Here is an 18864-nt window from a genome sequence, read left to right on the forward strand (position 1 = left end):
TTACTGACAGCAACTAGGTTGGCCTGAGAACCCAGGATTGATAGCACACTTACTCTGCTCATTCTCTGGAATAATGACTTAGATACCGTTTCTAAATATCATATATCTTTATCTTGGATTCTGATAACTGTCAGCTTGTCCTGACCAAAGGAACTATGAAAATGTAGCTGAAATGGAGATTTTTTTTACATCTCAGTAAATCTCTCTCCCCTAGTGCCTGTTTTTGCAATAGTCAGGATTCTAGTGATGCGATCTCAATTTATTAGTTTAATCTAGGAAATTAGTTATTGTAGACTTTGATTATAAAGATCAATGGGAAATAAAAACCATTTTGACTTGAATGAGATTTCTTTTCCTTTTGCAAGGATGCGAGGAGAATACTGAAAATATTTCAGCTATTGTTGTTTTAGAGACTAAAATTCAAGTGCAACCACATGCGAAATAAATAGCGCACCAAAATCTCTGATAAAGTGAAGTCAAATTTTGTTGGTACCTACCTTTACCTGTGTGTAACCATGTAAAAACATAATACATTAAAAGACTAAGTTTAAATAAGTAACACCTGGTATGTTAGAAGCAATCTCCCCCAAATATTATTATAAACTCCATTTTACAGAATTGAAATTAGGAAACATTTTTGAAAGCTACTAAGCTGATTTACGAGTCACATCCTTAAAGTGACATGGGGCCAAAACCTCACAGTTGTATCTTCAGAAACGTCTTTGGAAAGTAGAAGCTGGACTATAGTCCAGCTGAACATTTTACTAGGTATCTATTTGCATTTGAGGAGTTAAATATGTTTTTATGTCTGTGCCTATGTGAGTTAAACTTTAAGGCGTATTCAGTGCCTTTTGCTGCATGGAGTTCCAGTTGCCTAGTCACTTATGAAAGTGGGGTTTAGCCGTTCAAATCCTTTAGAATTTGTGATGCTTAGTGCAAAGCGTGAAAAGAAATTGAACATAGCTGCCTAAAGATACAGCTAAGTACTCAGTGGTGTATTATAAAGTGCCTACATAGGTTAGTCTTGAATTCAGTTTAAACAAAAACTGCAGAAGTGACCATGCTACTTATTGAATATTGTCAAATGAGTCTATGGAGATAGTGATCAAATGCTTTTATCCTTCTGTAAATGAAGAATGAGTCACTGCTTTTATATTCCCTGAAATGTGGATATAATTGCGGAAAACTACCTGCAGAAAAATACTCCAGACCAAAAAGATAACATTCTGCTGTGGGCTGGGATGGCTGGGCTCCTGACACCATCCAGTGCCACCTCCTGATAATACAACCCATTCATATCTTGTATCAAAAGCATGAAGACTCTAGTCCTTACTGTTCTTCTGACTACAACATAGAGAAGCTTGCAGCTTGAGAATAGGAGATCATGCTCTATGCTACATGTTGTGTTCCAGCCTTAACTGCCCTGCTTTCAGAAGTTGAGAGTCAAAGCCAGCAAGTACTCCAGCTTAGCATGTTGTTAATTATAGTTTTGATTACTCATGTCTACCGAGGAGAAGGATCTCAAGCAAAAATGTGAGGCAGTGTGAGAGCTGCCTGCTCTTTGCCTTAGTAATAAATAGATTTTAGATTGTTCTGTTAACATATGGCTATTTGGAGACTCCTGCTTTAATTAGAGAGGTTTTTGCAGGGTGAGAAGCATCTTCACCTGCCCTTTTTTTTTTTTTTTTTGCATTTTAGTATACTTATGTTTTGGAATATAGCAATTAGTCCTTTTTTTCCCCTTCTTTTGTTGAAAATAGAGATGGAAAGTTAATATACCTTACATTTTCTCCTTCTGAAATTGCAAATGAATGAACCTATTGAATGAGCTGGAGAAATCCCATTGCTATTCTAATACTTTGCTTCCTGTAGGCCTCTCAGGCCTTTTTGGAGTCCAGAAGGGAGAGAGTAACCATAATATATTACACTTAAGACTTTGAGCCATTCTGCTAATTGGAAACGTAGATCATAAATAGTCCTCTACTAAAATCTAAGACTCAAACTCATAACATGAAGCTGAAGTGGGTTTGATCAGTATTGTTCAGTGATGGTGTTGAGTTTATTCTAGTCTTTCTCTGAGTTTGCCAGAGTTTGGATAAGGGTATTTTAGTTAAGTCTCTCTCTCTGCTTGAGTCAGATTTTTAAATGTTGACAATAATCCTGACATCTTATGCAAATTGAAATCTAGAGTGAGTAAATAGATGCCTTCCTTTACAGTGTCTGTCAGCTAATGTGAACTGACAACAGTTCTGTTGCCTTTTAATAAAACATCTGGAATTTAGCTTCTCTAGCACTGTAAAAATTTTAACTGAAAACTACTCATTGCTCAAAGCCTATTAGGAAAATAAAGAACTGAATTGATCTAAACATGTTAACCCAGCCATTTTATTCTTTCTATATCTTTTAATATGTTAGATGGGTGCCATAATTTCCCTTCAAAACTTCCAGTGTTGTCAGGGGGAAGATCCATAAATGTGTTCAGGCAAGAAATGTTCCTGGATATGGAAAGATTGGCCATTTGGACAAACAGGCGTTGGGAATCTGCTTAGCTAGATTCATTCAACAAGGTAAAGCTGAGCTTATTCTGTGACTGCGCTATAGAACGGGCTTTCTAGATGCCTGGGCTCAAATCTCAGCTCTCCTGTTTTAAGTGCATGATCCTGAGGAAGGTTCCTCAGATGTCAGACAACATTGCATTTTATGAGACTGTCATGAGGATTAAGCCCATAAATTTGTCTCAAAAATGTAAGTTAGTATAAAGTTTTTACCCAGTCCTTTTTTTGCCACCTAACCTGCAGTGGTGATTGCAGGGAAGATTAAGGGATCTATTAAATTTTGGATGAACTAATAATAACAGTATTATTTCTACAGATAAACTCTTAATGACTTTCTGTGATTATTCTCAACATACTATTACACTTGTTTTTATTGAAGTATGACAATACCACTTCAAGGCAGTAATCAGAAGTCAGTGTTTGGTGCTGCATGCACTGCATATACAGAATAAAAATCACAAGATCCTAGAATGGTTGAGGTTGGAAGAGACCTCTGGAGATCATCTAGTCCAACCCCCCTGCTCAGGCAGGATCATCTAGAGCACATTGCCCAGGATTGTGTCCAGATGGCTTTTGAATATCTCCAGGAAAGGAGATTCCACAACTTCTCTGGACAACCTGTTCCAGTGCTCAGTCACCCTCACAGTAAAGAAGTTTTTCCTCATATTCATACAGAATTTTCTGTGTTTCAGTTTGTGCCTGTTGCCCAGCGATACGATGAGAGGCACCACGGAGAAGAGTCTGGCCCGTCCTCTTGACACTCTCCCTTCAGATGCTTGTACACATTGATCAGATCCACCCCCTCAGTCTTCTCTTCTGCAGGCTGAACAGGCCCAGCTCTTTCAGCCTTTCTGCATACGAGAGATGCGCCAGTCCCCCAATCATCTTAACAGCCCTTTGTTGGACTTTCTCCAGGAGCTCGATGTCTCTCTTGTACTGGGGAGCCCAGAACTGGACAGTCCCTGGAACAGTCCTCCAGGTATGGCCTCACCAGGACTGAGTAGAGGGGGAGGATTGAATCTTCTTGAAAAAAAAATGCACACTTGCATCTTAAAACTGGACGCTAGAGAGTGAAAATAGAATAAATGGATATAAGAGATGAATAATAATGGCTCAATAGTAAGAAGCAGACAACATTAAACATGGCAGTTTTGTTCAGTTCTTATTTGTTCATTTATTTATACAGTTTGTATTTTATGAGAGAAGAAATCTGGTCTGTGGATGAATCGCCCTCAGTAGGAGAGCTCGAGCTCAGTGACAAGACAAACAGTTCTGGGAGGGAAGAGGGAAATCCTTTTCCAGAAGACATTTGAGTCCCTCAGATTTTGTACCAATATTAGGTACCTGTGCTTCTGAAGTTTTTACAGCTCTTAGCTATAAGCTCTTTGCTTTTTGCCTCAAAATGTCCTACACCGGGCAGATGTCCGGTGTATTCACTTCATAACATCTTGTCTGGATGTTGTTGCTTTTTTCCAGTCCACCCTGGAAATAAAAAAGACTCATGCTGTTTGACAGGATCTGATTAGAAAAGCACAAGTATCTGTAGGAAGTTCCTGTACTACAGCAGGATGAGGCAGGCAGGGCTAATATTCGTACATTATTAGCAAAAGATCCTGAGCCATTAATTTATACTACACTCTATACTAAACTCTTTTGCAAGACAGAGAAAAAGAATCTTCTGTGAAAGACCTTTGGCAATGTAAACAAGGGTCAGGGCTGTTGCTAGTGCAGTCAATGAGAGAGTCATCAACGCAGTCAATTCATCAATTAATATTAATATCAAACACTATCGATAGGCACCGATACCTCCAGTTCCCGACAGGCATGCGTACCTTTCATTGTGGGGCTGATGTTGGTCTTGGGAGGCACTGATGACTATTGACATTGACCATTTGTGTTGATTTCCATACCCACTTAGAAGCATCGATAGCACAATGCATCGACGGTTGTTGGTATCGATATTTCTCAATCTTGACAGGCATCTATGGCTTTTGCTCTCACCCCCATTTTGCTCTTGGTAGGCATTGAATTTATCGTGCTTTAAGATGCTTTTCTGAAGGATACAGAAGGAAGACTAGGATTATTACAGTTGCTGTGGAAATTAGCATTATTTGTGATCCAGGACAGCTCAGAGATGCAGACAAATAAAAGGATTATGGTTTAGAAATATGTCTGTGTAGACAAGATATTTTTTAGATAAACAGACCAGGCAGAAGATGCTATGAATACCATCTCCTTCTATCGCCTCTTAACTATTTTCATCCATTCAGGATTATCCAGCCCAAAGTATGCGTTACTACCTCAGGTTTACTTGGTTACTGTGATGTCCATGTGTACTTTCTTGCCCATGCCATGGCTGAGACAATTCAAGGCGCCCTAACTTTGATAGAAAACATCTGTTGCATTTTAAAAAATTAGCAGAAATGATAGATTAGCCTTCTGAATTCAGTTGAATATGGAACAGTGCAGTTCATTGAAAGGAAAATTTATGCCAGACTGATAGTACATGTTCAGTTTTCTTTGGTCCACCCTGAGCCTGGTGAGAACAGAGGCAGGAATGACCTTCTTAACACAGTCCTTCATTCCTGCCTTTTACCTATACCCTTCATGTTTCCCTTGGAAGCATTTCATTTGAATAGTTCTCAGGACAGATTCATCAAGATAGTGTAAATGATTTAAAGTGATGGACTGCTGTGTAACTCTTCTTGAAAAGATAAGGCCTTGTTCCTGAAGGATAATTTTCTTCACGATAAAATGCAACATGAGGAAGAAGTTGCAGTTCGGAGAATAAATAACTTGCTGCAACAGAGATCCTTTTTTTCAATTCAGAATTTCCTGATTGCCTGGTAATGTCCCTAATGTATTCATTAGAGAGTGGATGGATCAGCATGGCACCAAACTAGAATAAGATTCACATCAGGAGATGCAAAAATACAATATTGAGATAGAGGAAGAAATTCTTTTCATGTATTTCATGTATTTCCATTTCAATGGAAATACTCTGAAAACACAGCATCTGTGCTTGCTTTCTGCTAATGTTGTTCTTCCTCTCCATACATTTCCATTTGGAAATTGCATTTCTGTACAAAAGCCTTGTATTTCTTTTCTTCGTAAGTGAAATGGCACATCCTCAAAATTGGTGTCTTACTTTAATAATAATGACTTGCTCTGGATTCCTTGCTGGTGACTAGTGAACCAGAAATGTATAGTGAGATGAATAACAGGAACAAAAGATTATCACATGATTTACTTGAACTCAGCAATAAACTTTGGTTCAGGTGAGTTGTCTGCATGTTCATTTTTTCAAGAACATTCAAGTGCTTGATCTAAATACAGTATATATGGAGGTTAACAATAATGTTTGAGTTTTCATCTGAAGCAAAGTTTGGTAAGTGCCAAACTCCATTAAACCTCAAATTTGAAGGCTTATCAACTAAAATGGGATGGTATTCTGTTATTTTTATTATTTCTAGCATATTATTAATATTTTTTCCTGGTCTTTGAGTAGTGTCACAGCTAAGATATTTATCCAAAATGTCTTTACCCTCTCTATGTGCAAAATATTTCTATCCCAGTACTGGAAACTGCCAGTCTAAATTATGACACTCTATGGCAACCTATTTTTTTCCTGTTTCACTTTTCTCTATTGAACTGGAAGGGAAGAATTCCAAGAAAATTAAAAATGAGGCAAATGCAGGATAATAATTCTAGTCAAGTTTAGGAGGATTTTTTTGCAGGCAAATCTATTTATATATTTTATTGTTTGGGGCATTTCTCCAGTGAGATACAATAACCTCAGCGTGCTTGTAAGAGTAGTATCATCAAAATCTCCAGAAATCTATGCACCATGCAGCAGAAGAAACACAGTAGATTTCAAATTCCCTAGAAGGGGCCATTATTTAGTGTTCTCATGTATCTGATTCTAATTCTATGTAAATGCGCATATAAAAATTATTATTTTTTAAATCTACATTGCTCTACAAGGGCAGCATTGGATCCTTGCATTTCTCTGACTATTAAAAATGAGTTAGGATGTAATAGCTTCTGTCATTCCATTGCAGCATTTTAATTGACTCCAAAATTGTTGATATTGTTTCTAAAAAGGATTTTTTAGTTTCTGTTTCTTTTTTTCCCACAAAAAATTATGTGTTCACTTTCTGTGATGATCTGAAATAATTACACCAGGCATAAGCTGCTAACATAGTAATGAGGTGGAAGCAAACAAAGCTTACATCTTTTTACATTCCATTTCCTGAAAACAAATGGAGTGGGAGGGTAAGTTAACTGGCATTTCACAGCAGCCAACTTATTCTTCACTCACATATCAAATGCTCCTTCCTGAATACCTAATTGGCCAGTACGCTTCCTAATTAGAACACAAAAGCTAGACAGAAAGTACTGTAAGAGTACTGAACGTGCTTAGGTCCACGTAGCATTAAGATACATAAGCACTGAAAGATTTTTTTTATCCTGGTATTATGTGCATGCCTAGTCTGTGATGTGCAACAGAGTGAATTTTCAGATAAAATACTGGCTTTTCATTGCAGGGATAAATGGCCAGTTTCTGACCACATTCCCACTTCATGTGGTACGGGCTTTATGATGTCTCTCCCAGGCTCCTCTGAAAAATAGTTGGCATCTCAGAGGCTTTATTGGCATTGTTCAGCATGGCTTGGTCCACCTGGCCTTTCTGCTCAAGGCATGAGCTGTACCAAAAGCGTAGGACCTCCTGCCTGCAGGAGAGAGATCTCCCTGGGAGTGTGCTGGCACAGTGCCTGTACTAGTCACTCCTGCTGATGCCACACTGTGTACCCAGGAGCCCAGGTAGGCTGGGCTCACTCCTCTGCTTCAAAGGTGTTCAGTGAAAAGGGACTAGCAGCCTCATTGGAGTTATCTCCTGAAATCAGCTGTTTTCTCTCAAGTAATGGGCTCACTCATAAGAAAGGGTACTTCTGAGAGGCAAGTGTAAGGGCAGACCAGGAGTGCTATGTATGTTGCCAGAAGTCAGCAAGGAGTGTGTAGTAACTGTCCAGTCTGCACTGCTGTATTTTGCTTATTTGATTTGTTTCGCTTTGGTTGTTTCTCAGCCTAAGATTGGTTTCTCTGAAAAAGCTACAGCTGCCTAAGTACTAGTAGCTTCCATAGACGTCATGATATTTCAAAGTCAGGATTGCTCTTCTGCTTTTATGATTTGTGGCAAGGTAGATTTTAAGATTATCAGATTTTTTCTGATATTAGGACCAAAATAGCTCAGATTTTCACATCTACAAACTTAAATATACACATTTATACATGCATTTACATACAGAGAGACCTAAAGAATAGCAGTGCTCTGACTTACAATTTGGAAACAGGATTTCAGCTGAAATTGACAACTGAGGTTATATTAACTTAATATAAAAGTAAGGTCTAATTTAAAAAATCTAGCATCTTTTAACAGAAGTCAAGTGATTCTCTCATTTGTCTGGCCGTCTGCTAACAGGTTCATTACTCTTTCTTGATTAAATCTTTTCTAATGATTTCTGCCTGAATGAGAGGCAGAGAGAGGCTAGTCACATATCACTCCTTAGACAGACTGACAATGACATCTGTGACTCATTTACGTTCAGCTGGATGCAAGTACTTAGTTCTCCTCTTAACTGTAAAGAAAAAGGGTATCAGCAGCAACAAATACTTGCTAAGGGTTTGTTATAAGGTAAGTTCTAAGAAGTGAAAATTCTATCATATTATAGCTGTCAGTAATCAGAAAATTAGAAAAAAAATGTTGTTAAGTTTATCAGGAATACTAGACATATAGGTTATTACAATCCATTTATCTTGTAGAATTTAATTATCTGGAGGAGAAGAAAAAGGCTACTTTTGCCCCTTTGGTGTATTTCTGTAACAGGCATCTATAACTGGCTGGCTCTGCTAGCTGAACTACTTGAAAATGAGTAAATAAACAGGCATCTTTCTGTTGGCTTCGTTGGCCTGAGCAGAATGACTTACATAGAAAAAGTAGCAGTATCCTGTTCAAGATCATGCATAAGCACATAAATGCATAAGCATTTTGATGCAGTTGGAGCTTTCAGTGAGAGATATGGCTGTTTTCATTTTATCTGAAGGATACTAGTCTTATGTACAGCCTCAATAACGGCAGTGTTCGTGCACATACCTAACATGAAGCACTTTACATAGTTTACATATGCAGGTGCTACAAGTTAGATGTGCGAGAAACTTGTTGATGTGGTACCAAAGCCCATTTCTTATTCCAGAATAGGCAGGTCTTTATTTTGCACTGCTTTAGCATCTTAACTTCGGTTAGATTCAGACATATGTGAAAAGAGAGGGGGATGCAGCTGCGGCCTGGACGGTGGAGCTGGGCTGCGTGTGTCAGTTCCAGCACCACAGGATCCGAAGGACGCCTGCTTTGCCAGGCACTCGTAGTTGGGAGAGGGACAAGGACTGCAGCCTCCTTAGTTCCTCTAGCAAACCTACGCTCCCATAAAATTAAACATATGCCAAGTGCAGAACATCAGCTTCCCTCCGTTTGGCCTTCCAGATAGAAGGGAGGGAAAAAAATATTCTTTTTTGCCTCAGCCACCTTTCATCTGTTTTTTTTTCTCTTTTATCTACTTTTCCTCATAAGGTTGATTGTAAACGCCACCTTTTCTGACAGAGAACTGGGCTGCTCTGAGCAAGATAACAAACACATGTTTTTTCTTCCACTTTTTTATATAAGAGAACATTTTTTATTGTTTGCCTTGTTGCTAGCTCTTATCTGTAATTTGGATCATAAACCAGGACTGTCTTTTTCCAAGAACACTGAATAATATAATGCTAGTAGATAGTGGGAGTATTTTTCAATATTTTTTTTGTTCTGAATTATTTTGATGTTTCAAAGTAGTGTTGGAATCTATTCATACTGTATAGAAAAAGCAGAAACAAAAGCTTTTTATCCTCTTCTTCATTTCTGACTGTTCTGTCTGATTGTTTTAGTGTTTTGTCTTTCCCTTCCTTATTAAAAATTAGAGAGGTCTTTTCTCAGTGGTACCAGTGTGAGTCAAGGCCTGTTCCAAATCTTATTGCAGTCAGTGTGAAAATTTTCTGTCATCTTCCATTGGCTTTGAATCAGGCCTGAAATCTTACTGTGCAGTCAAAGCTTCAGGTCCTGGCTTAAGACTCTACTTAAGAAGAGCCTCCAAAAGAAGATGCTCAAATCTTTCTTCAAGCCTGGTATTAACAGGGCTATGTAGAGGGCTACTCTATACCAAAGGTGGTGCTGGGAAAAGGAGTCAGAGAAAAGAGAACTCAAAAATATTAAGCAGGAAAACCAGACTTTAAAAAGTAGATATCTGTCTGTATACGCCCTCTAATTTTTGGAGAACCAAATCGCCACTTTCCCCTTCAGGGCAACAGTTTCTTCTCTGCTTTCCACTTTCCCTCTTTTCTTTTTTATAATTGGCTACATAACTTTCTGCTAAGAAACCAGACTCAGGGGTAAAACTGAGCCCAAGCCCAGGTGATTTAACTTCAGTCAGAGACATTCCTCACTGGTTATAAATTAGGGAATTTCTGAGTTAGAGGTTTAGTAGCAGATTTTTAGTCCTGTTAGGATAGAAGAGAAATAAGACCAAGGTTTTTTTTCCTTCATAATTGCGTAATAATTACACAAACTGGAACCTTACGTGTTGTCAGTCTTCTCGTCATGTTGTGAACTGAGTTTACTAGTTAGTTTTAGGACTAGTTAGTCCTAAAAATGATTGTTTCTTATTCCCCCTAAAAAAACTCTCTTTCAAACAATATCATTAACACAGTGGCAGGATGGATGAAGAAAGGGCTTTCTGCGATTGCTCTGACCTCCTATCACCTTTCCCAGCTCTACTCTGTTCCCTTTCCCAGGCACAGAGCTTAGCAAGCACACACAAGCTGAATTACATTGTGCAGTGTAAACATCTCTTTAGACTATATGCTTTTTTGGGAAATGACCCCAAAAGTTCAAGAGGACATACAGCAACCAGTACAATGGGTTTCTGGTTTTGATTGTGTCTTTTAGACATTGCTGTTACATGAATGTGTGTGATTAATAAAAATAGGTTACAGAGACCTTCCCAGAAACTCCTTGTACTAATCATGCTGCCAGCACAAGGAACAGCAAGTAAACTCAGGGAAGGCTATATCACAAAAGAAGGCTCTTAACGGTTATTGTTCATTTGCATGATGCACTTTTGTTTTCATCCTACTTACCAGCTTTTTGGAGAAGCCTGGCTATTACTTTGTATTTATGCAGCCGTGTTTCTTGCTGGCTCCTAAATACTGCCCTCTGAAACATTATTATTTGTATTAATAATAATAATAAACAACAAGTAAACTCTGTGCACAAAACTGGTCAAGAGAGTACCTCACACAGGTTGTAGCACAGTTCACTGTTCTGATATTAAATCTCCTGATACCTGCTGGATTGCTAAAGAGAAGTGAGAGAACTTCTGATTGAGATGCCACGGATTTGACTGCATTCATCATCCTGCATATCCATCAGGGCATTTTTGTCATGCTTATTGTTATGCTTCTAGAGCAAGTAATCTTAATACCTTAGTTTGGGGCCCACAGAGCAGACCTAGAGGATGAGTGCAAGATCAGGAAAGTCAAGTTCTCTACTACCAATTGGAGGCAACTCAGTCCAGCTGGTGGTAGGATGTGGAGTATTGCTGGCCTGGGGCAAGTTGGTAATTAAAAGGTGCTTTTCTTGTAGCTTATGTCAGAGGCTCCCTGGGCCTTCAATAAGGGGCCTTTTTATTCTCTAGAATGCTAATGAAATTATTAATAAGAAGATCAATTTTAAGTGCTGCTTCCAGTTTGGGTTGCCATGGAGACCGCTGACCTGCTGTTAAAGCAAGCCAGACCTGGGGAGCAGCCCCTGTGTTCTCGCTGTTGTTTGAGTATGTTCTGTGACTTGGGCAAAAATACAGCAAATTACAGCTTTGCATATGTGGGGCAGGGTAAATCAGGATGTCATGAATCTCAGGTCAAAATCAATGGTTTTCTCCTTCAGATAACTCCTGCCTTTGCTGTGCCCTTGCAGACTCAGGTAGCAGAGAGAGAGAAATTAAGCCTAAGAGCAGCTGTGAGAAACACTCCAAGCAGAGCCTGATTCAATTTACAGATGTAAAGGAGGGCCCAAACGAGGCCACACCTGCTGCAGTTTTGAACGATAAAGGGGAAAATCACCTTCATTTGGGGATTCAGTTTCCTTGCTCAAGCCCCTTTTATAGCCCCCAAGAAAAGATTTGAGGGAAGTGACTCATCTGTAAGAGAAATGGCTCGGCAACTGAGGGAGGCATCCCTAGATGCAGACACGTTTCTACAGTTATGACCCTGTTTTGGCCAAAAAATATGGTGAATTTCCAGGGCAAAGTATTTTTTTTGCAATATAAATTATTGTTGGAGAATTCCACCTTGGAACACTTTGAATAAATTCAAACCAGTGGAAAATAAGTTTGTGCCCTGGATCTGTCTGCATGGGAAAAATACATTCCATAGAAACTGATACCTTCTGAGGCCCGACATCCATCCTACACCCAATTCAAAATGTAAAACCAAGTAAGGCACTGACAGAAGGAGTTCAGCCAGCTCAGAAAATACCGAGAGCTAGTACAGAAGGCAGCAGAAGGGCCAAAACAGCTCCTGCCTTCTCTTGGCAGCTGAACTATCCACTCCTCACCTGAAAAACAGCAAGAGGAATCAGGGACCTGGATCAAAGCCCCTTGACAGGAATGCAGAATTAGTTATTAGTTGATAGAGATGTTAGCTAGGGACAGACCCTCAGCTGGTGTAAGTCATCCTAACTTAATTGAAGCCAATTCACAGCACTTCAGGATCTACTTCAAAGAGCCTTCTTGGCATATCAAGAGGATGTTTTCTGAAAGCTATCGGCCAAGTAGTGATTTCTGTAAATGAATGTTTACAAATAGGCCACTTACCACCTGGGCTTCATAGGTAGGCTCAGGTTCATACTTTTTATCACATAACCTCAGTTTTCCCAACCTGGCAGAGCAATGTCAGATGAACGTGGCAGATGTGAATGTTAAAGGAAAAGGGTAAAAAAGGAAAAGGGTAAAATGACCATTTACAGTATCTGGTGCATGTATTGGTGAGAAATGCCTGAGAAGGAGTTAAATAAACTGAAGAGGTATATATAGGGAAGGGAAGGGAGGAAGGGAAGTAACCAACTTGAAAGAATGAAGAGGGAACAAGACCTGTGAATAATTTGATTACCATAAACAGAGACCAGCTGTGTCGCACATCCTAGACAAATACAGTTTGACTTGTAATTAATTTTGTTGTATAAACAACACCATCTGTAGGAACAAAAAGCAGAAGGTAGAAGCAGTGTTAGTACAGTGCTCTTCCCTATGCTAGTCCCCAAATTAATATTTCAATAACAGAAGTCCATGTGGGCTATGCAGGAAATAAATGCCTGTAGTTTCCGTGACATCTGCTCCAGCTTCCTTTGAATGGACAATACTAGTTAAGTGACATACAAGAGCTTTGGGAGGAATTACACAAGTGGCCAATATAGCAGGTCAGTAAAGTTCTTAAGATATTATGAGAGGTGCCTAGTCACAGTTACGTACTTTGAAAATGAATCTAATGGTCAAATAAATGAGATATCTAGAATTGGGGGAGAGGAGGGGAGTTAAAAATGCCTATTTTAAAAAGTCATGAACTAAAAATCCAGTTCAAACTGCAGATACGATCAGGATTTATAAAAAAGTTATTTGCTAATAATGGTCAGATTAGAAATTTAGGTTTCAAATTGCTCAAAACCAGGAATTAACTGCAATTAGAACAAGGGACCATAACCCTGGTCCAGCCCTCATGCTCTGGAGAAATTTTATGCAGACTTAAGCACAGTAGTTAATATGGCTATGAGGAACACAGAAGTAACATGAAACACACAGCACGTTTCAGCTTTTCTTGCTGCAAAACTTCCTAGTTCTCAAACTATAGAGCTACTAGGTCTTCAGCAGCACTCATCCTTGAGGGTTGCTTAAACAACTGTGGCTTAGCATGTCTTGCAACTTTACTGACATGAGAGACCCGGCTTACAAACTTTACATACTCTTCAACTCATCCGGAGTCAGCAGTGGGGAGGAGAACTTTATTAGGCTGAGAATATATCAATGATGGAAATAAAATAGCTTTAGAAGGATATGACGTTGATGACAGCATGCTTGTGTCTTATTCAGACAGGAGCAGATAGGTCTCAGTTAAACAGAGGACGCGTTATTGTGCTTTAGTATCATTGCTATTGTGTATAAGAATTTTATTTCTTGCTGGCATGAAAAACTGGAAGGAGTAAGCGAGTTTTTGGCAATGTCAGTGGGTGATGGTCTCTGTTGCGGTTTATAGGAATACCTTATTTAACCGAACATTAAATATTACTTCTTTTGGCCTTCCCTCCCCCATTTAAAGCACCAGGCAGATCTGTTCCTCCAAAGCTGGTGGCTTAATGTGTACTCCAACTCCTCAGAACCTGTGGATCACACAGTTTCTGTAGTAGGGCCACACATCTGATCAAATCATAAAGCTAGTGATGTGCACTCTGGGCTAGTTGCTAGGTTTCATGCAGAGTTATGCATTTTAATGGGAGTTATATTCTCACTTCACTGTTTATTCTGTTCACTCCTCTCCCCTGAAAAATGACCCACGACATGACCCCGGCGTGGGCTGGTGAACACCAGAGGCGTGCCCGGTCGCGGGGCAGTGATACGAAGGGAGCTCCTGCCCTCCATGGGTCTGCTCGCCCGGACCCCGGGCTTCACTGTTTGACTGCAATAGCCACAGACCACAGCACTGCCAGAAAGAGGCAGATAGAGACGTTTCTTGACCAACACGAGGTCAAGCTCCTACTGTACTGGCAATAAGGGAGAGTTTGAAGAAGTGTGTATATGTGTGTACATTAGACATAAGTTGCATAGAAACACAGAGAATTAAGGGTTGTGGTCCATGGCCCAAACCAAGAATAAGACTGCAGCCCACTTTTGCATTACGCATCTTGTATAGCTTTTTTTTTTTTTTTACTTGAACTGAGCCTGTAAGCCCATACTTGCTCAGCTTGAGGAGTACAAAGTTGCACCAAATACAGTACCCAGGTGCTGAATTTCATATCAGTAAAGAAGCTAGAGTTTAGCTGGTTTGAGCTTCCCAATGAGCATTTCTCCTAGTACCATTACCAAAGCTATTATCTGAAAAACAGCTCTATTAAGTGAAAAGCTGTGATACGTAGGAAGAAAATTATCTGATGTTTCTTTCCATGGGAAATTACTGTACTGTTGTACATCCAGTACCGACTGCACTTTTCTAGCAGAACAAACAGTTAGTTTGTTCTAACAAACTAACTGTTAGAATATTAAGAGAGACTATTTTAAGAGAATATATTCTCTTAAAGTGAAGGTACTGTTAAAAGTCGTGCTACAAAATGCTTTGCATTTTGGCGTTACAAATTATGGCTAATGTAAGACAGGGGAAAAAACAGGTTATTATTCCGCTGAGTTAATGCCACCTGCATTAGGTCTGCAAGAGGATTCGGGTAGGTGGCTCTCCCTCTCTGCACCTGAACTGAGGTCAGCTGTGCACCCTTCCTGCAGGACATCCCCTCGCCGATCCCCCCTTCTCCCTGGCCCAGCAGCAGGGCTTTGGCGCGGGACCTGGAGGCATCCCTCTATCCCTGTCCTCGGTGGCTGGAGCCTCTGAGGGCCTCAAGAGGAAGGTGGCGGAGCCGGATGTGAGCCGGTGAGCGAGCGCTGGGCGATGACTCGCGGTGCTGCGGGAGAGCAGGCGCCGGGCGCTGCTGCTGGTCGCCGCAGCCCGGCTGAGGTGGGAGCTTGAGCGTGAGACGGCTGGAGGGGGGCCGGGAAAAGGAGCTGGGGACGTCTCCTTTGCCTCGCGTTTTGCCGCGGGCGCCTCGGGCAGGCCCCTCGCGGCAGCGCCAGCGTTTGTGGAGTCGGCGTCGGGCCCCTGCGGGCCGCCCGGCTGGCGTCGCCTGAGCCGGGGCTGCTGCCGTGGGTGCCGGGCTGCAGCTCGCCGGCGGCCGCGCTCGCCGCGTCCGCTCCTTTGCTAGGCCCAGTCCCTTGAAAAACTAGAAAACAGTTTGGATTTCAGGAGAAGATCCTTTGATTTTAACCACCACTGAAGGAGAAATTACTCACAGAAGTGACTTTCTTGAAGTCACGGCACAAATATGACCTTTTACCCGTCACTAAAACCCTTTAAAGTGGCTACTGTGATCCAAGTAAGCGCTGCTGTTAGTGTGACGGCGCACAGTGTGCGTTACTTTGCTTTGCAACCCAAATGCATCTTGCGTGGAGCGTCTGAGGCAGGCGATTCAGCGAGCGTAAACAATAACTGATTTTGACAGAAATGGCGCGTACGCTAGAGACCCTTCAGGGAACTGCTTTCACACAATTTTTCCAGCTGCATTGTCAAACAGAGTGAAAATACCTAGATTAGAGACCCTCGGACGGTTCCTGCTCCCCCCGGGGGAGGGAGGGGAAGGGCTACGTTGCTTCGCTGCTGTGACTTCTTCCGCCTGGGGCAAAGGCATTGACGCGACTGTTTCCATGATTATCCGTTTCCCTTGACGGGTTTGAGGGCGAGGAAGTCCCCTGACGGCGTTGTGGCAGGAGGCCGCCTCGGCAGCGCGAAACGCTGCGCTGGCCGCTTGTCTGGGGTGGGGGACGCGCGTCCCCAGTCGGGGCAGGGCTGCTCCCGCAAGGGGAGAAGCAGGGAAGGAAGGAAGGGCAGCGCAGTAAACGTATTACGGGCCGTGCACGCGCAGGAAATACAAACTTAGCTCTTCTTCCCGCTGAGAAGTGCCCGTGCACTGCGATGATCAAGCGTTTCTCGCTGTGAATGTGGGGGAAGTCATGGGGTGCCGTCACCTGTTTGGCAGTTCCTGTGCGTGCCGGGCGACCAAGCTGATGGGGGCGCGCGGCCGCTGCTCGGGCGGTCGGCGCCGCGCACAGGGGGGTCCAGGAAAACGCGTACGGGAAGGTGTTGCTGGGACTGCGCCCGCCGGCTGCGTGATGTTGTGGCTGGATGATCTGCAGGTGCACACCAGTGCAATTTGGTCTTGGCTGCTTGCGTTGTAACAGTAAACGTTGCTGTTACGCGGTCGCGTTTACCTGAAACAAGCTGTTTTCCTCTCCGCGCTGCGTGCACCTTCTGCGTTGCGCCCCTTCTCTACGTGCAATTTGCCCTACATAGATGAGTTAATCAAAGACATTATGAAAGCTGCTGTTTCAAGCTGGGAATAAACGCTGTTCCTGAACTACTGAGTAATGGCGGTAAAAGCTTACGCGAGCTGCTTGCGGAGTTACCAACCTTAACCTGGCTTCTGCTGGGTGATGAGCAGCCACCAGATTTGATATCCCATTAGCCTGTAGGTATAAGAAATGACATAAAACATCCCCAAATAACTGAACTTTTTTGGTTTGGCTTTTAAGAGCTAATTCTGGGAAATTTTTTGCGTGTTACATGTTGACTTTTTTGGTATTAGCAGGCAATATTGAGCAGCCTTTTAGGAAAATGGGGACATAAGCCTGGAAAAGCTCACCTGAGTCAGTAAGTCTAGTCTAGTTCAGTAGTGTTGCAGGCAGCCACATGATATAGTATAGCCCTTTCTTGCATGTTAAACCTCTTGGGTTTAACCCACACAGACCATCGTCCCCCTTTCAAGCCAACAGGAAGGTTATATTTGAAGTTTGGTTTTCCTTTTCAAGGGAAACTGCTTAAAGGTAGACACAACTCCTAGACAAATAAACATTCCCTTCTTTGCTTGACGATGTACCTCGCTTTCCCTCCCCTGCGCGGCAGAAGCTGCCAAGACGAGCCCCAGAGGTGACCCTTTTGACGGAAACCTGTACAAAACAGGCACACACACCAAAGGAAGTATACTCATGTATTTTTATAATGCATCTTGATGCTAGCTGAGTTTCCATGCACTTAACCTGCTATCTCAGAAATAATAAAATGCAACACATTCATTAAACTTAAAATGCTTGTTGACCTATGGTGTCTGTTCAAAACAGTGCATAACAAAGCCCAAACTATCATATCATGTCCTGCAGTTCCTTTACTGTAAAGCTTGCTGGGGAAATTTTCATCCCAGAGCAACAGGCCAACATCAGGATGCTGCCAAATTAAATTCAATGCATTTCCATGACTGGAAAACTTAGCTGTGAATTTCAGCGGTGAACTGCTGACGCAGGCAGTAGGTGCAAAATAACGGTTGTGGCAAGTAAGTAGTAGAACTCAAGGCATATAACAGATTCACCCAAAAAAAAAAAAAAGCCCTGAAGTTATGATTTCCTGAGCTAATTCAGTATAAGTTACCTTAACTAATTCTCTTCTCTCTTAATGTAAGTTGTTCTGATAAGATTGCATTATGTCCTGCTCTTGGTTTCTCTTTCTTTCTGAAAATTCTGAAAACTTGGGAGGAAGGTCTATTGGGAAAGGAAGATAAATTTCTAGAATACCTCTGAATGGTGGGGTTAATATACACTGCCAACTCGCAGTGTATTCTATCAACTACACATTTGAGACTTCAATGTACAATATTTAACTGTAATGGACAAAATTTAGTTTTACTGAGTTGAAATGGAGTCTACAGGCAGGGTTTTTTAATAATTATGCTCTTTCTTTACCTCTGCTGCAGAAAGCTGTCTGTGCAAATACTCACAATGCTAAGCTTCGCGGTTCCTGAAGCCTCCTGCTCAGGCATCAACAGAGTATGAAAGACCCAAGGGTCAGTGTGAGAACCAGGCTTTTCCCTTTTCCCTCCATAAGCGCACACACGTGCATGCATACTCTTTTTTCTTCTTTGGAGACAGTAAAATCTGACAAGTTAGCAATATGTGACTGAATTAGTGAGAAGACGTGCTCGTGTTTAGCTGACCAACATAGAATCGAAGCAATAATGCCAGAATGAAGCGTGTTGTGTTTACCATAATGTAATTTTTAAGATGTCAAAATCTTGTTATATAGGGCCAAGATTTTCAACGTAATATTTACCTTTGCTGTTTAAGTTAAACTTTTTACGAGAGTAAAAGTTTGGTTTGGTTTTGTTATGCTTCCCCCCACCCCCAAATATTCTGTAATTCAAAAAAATTCTGAGCACAAACCAAAACCTAAACCTTTTGCAATGACAGAGTTGCTCAGTATGTTCCAAGTATTTTGAATTTTGTATGCATTATTTCACATTTTTAAGTAGAAAAAAGCAAATGCTTCACTTAGAGAACGCTTAAATGCCACGCATGGACTGCTCAGA

General features: G+C 41.3%; 1 protein-coding gene across 6 annotated transcripts in view; it reads left to right on the forward strand.

Moving 5' to 3' along the window:
* Positions 1–18864, forward strand: part of LOC138061431 (uncharacterized) — a 345010-nt gene that overhangs the window by 295660 nt on the left and 30486 nt on the right. For 3 of the 6 annotated variants that reach the window (XR_011135180.1, XR_011135181.1, XR_011135182.1), the window contains one exon: positions 3248–3828. The exons of the other annotated variants lie outside the window; for them this stretch is intronic. The gene's annotated coding sequence lies outside the window, so the exon portion shown is untranslated. Of the gene's footprint in view, positions 1–3247; positions 3829–18864 lie in introns of those variants that run through there. 6 annotated transcript variants of the gene reach the window in all.

Source organism: Struthio camelus, chromosome 17 (assembly GCF_040807025.1).
Source record: "Struthio camelus isolate bStrCam1 chromosome 17, bStrCam1.hap1, whole genome shotgun sequence".
In the NCBI taxonomy this organism is placed as follows: domain Eukaryota; kingdom Metazoa; phylum Chordata; class Aves; order Struthioniformes; family Struthionidae; genus Struthio; species Struthio camelus.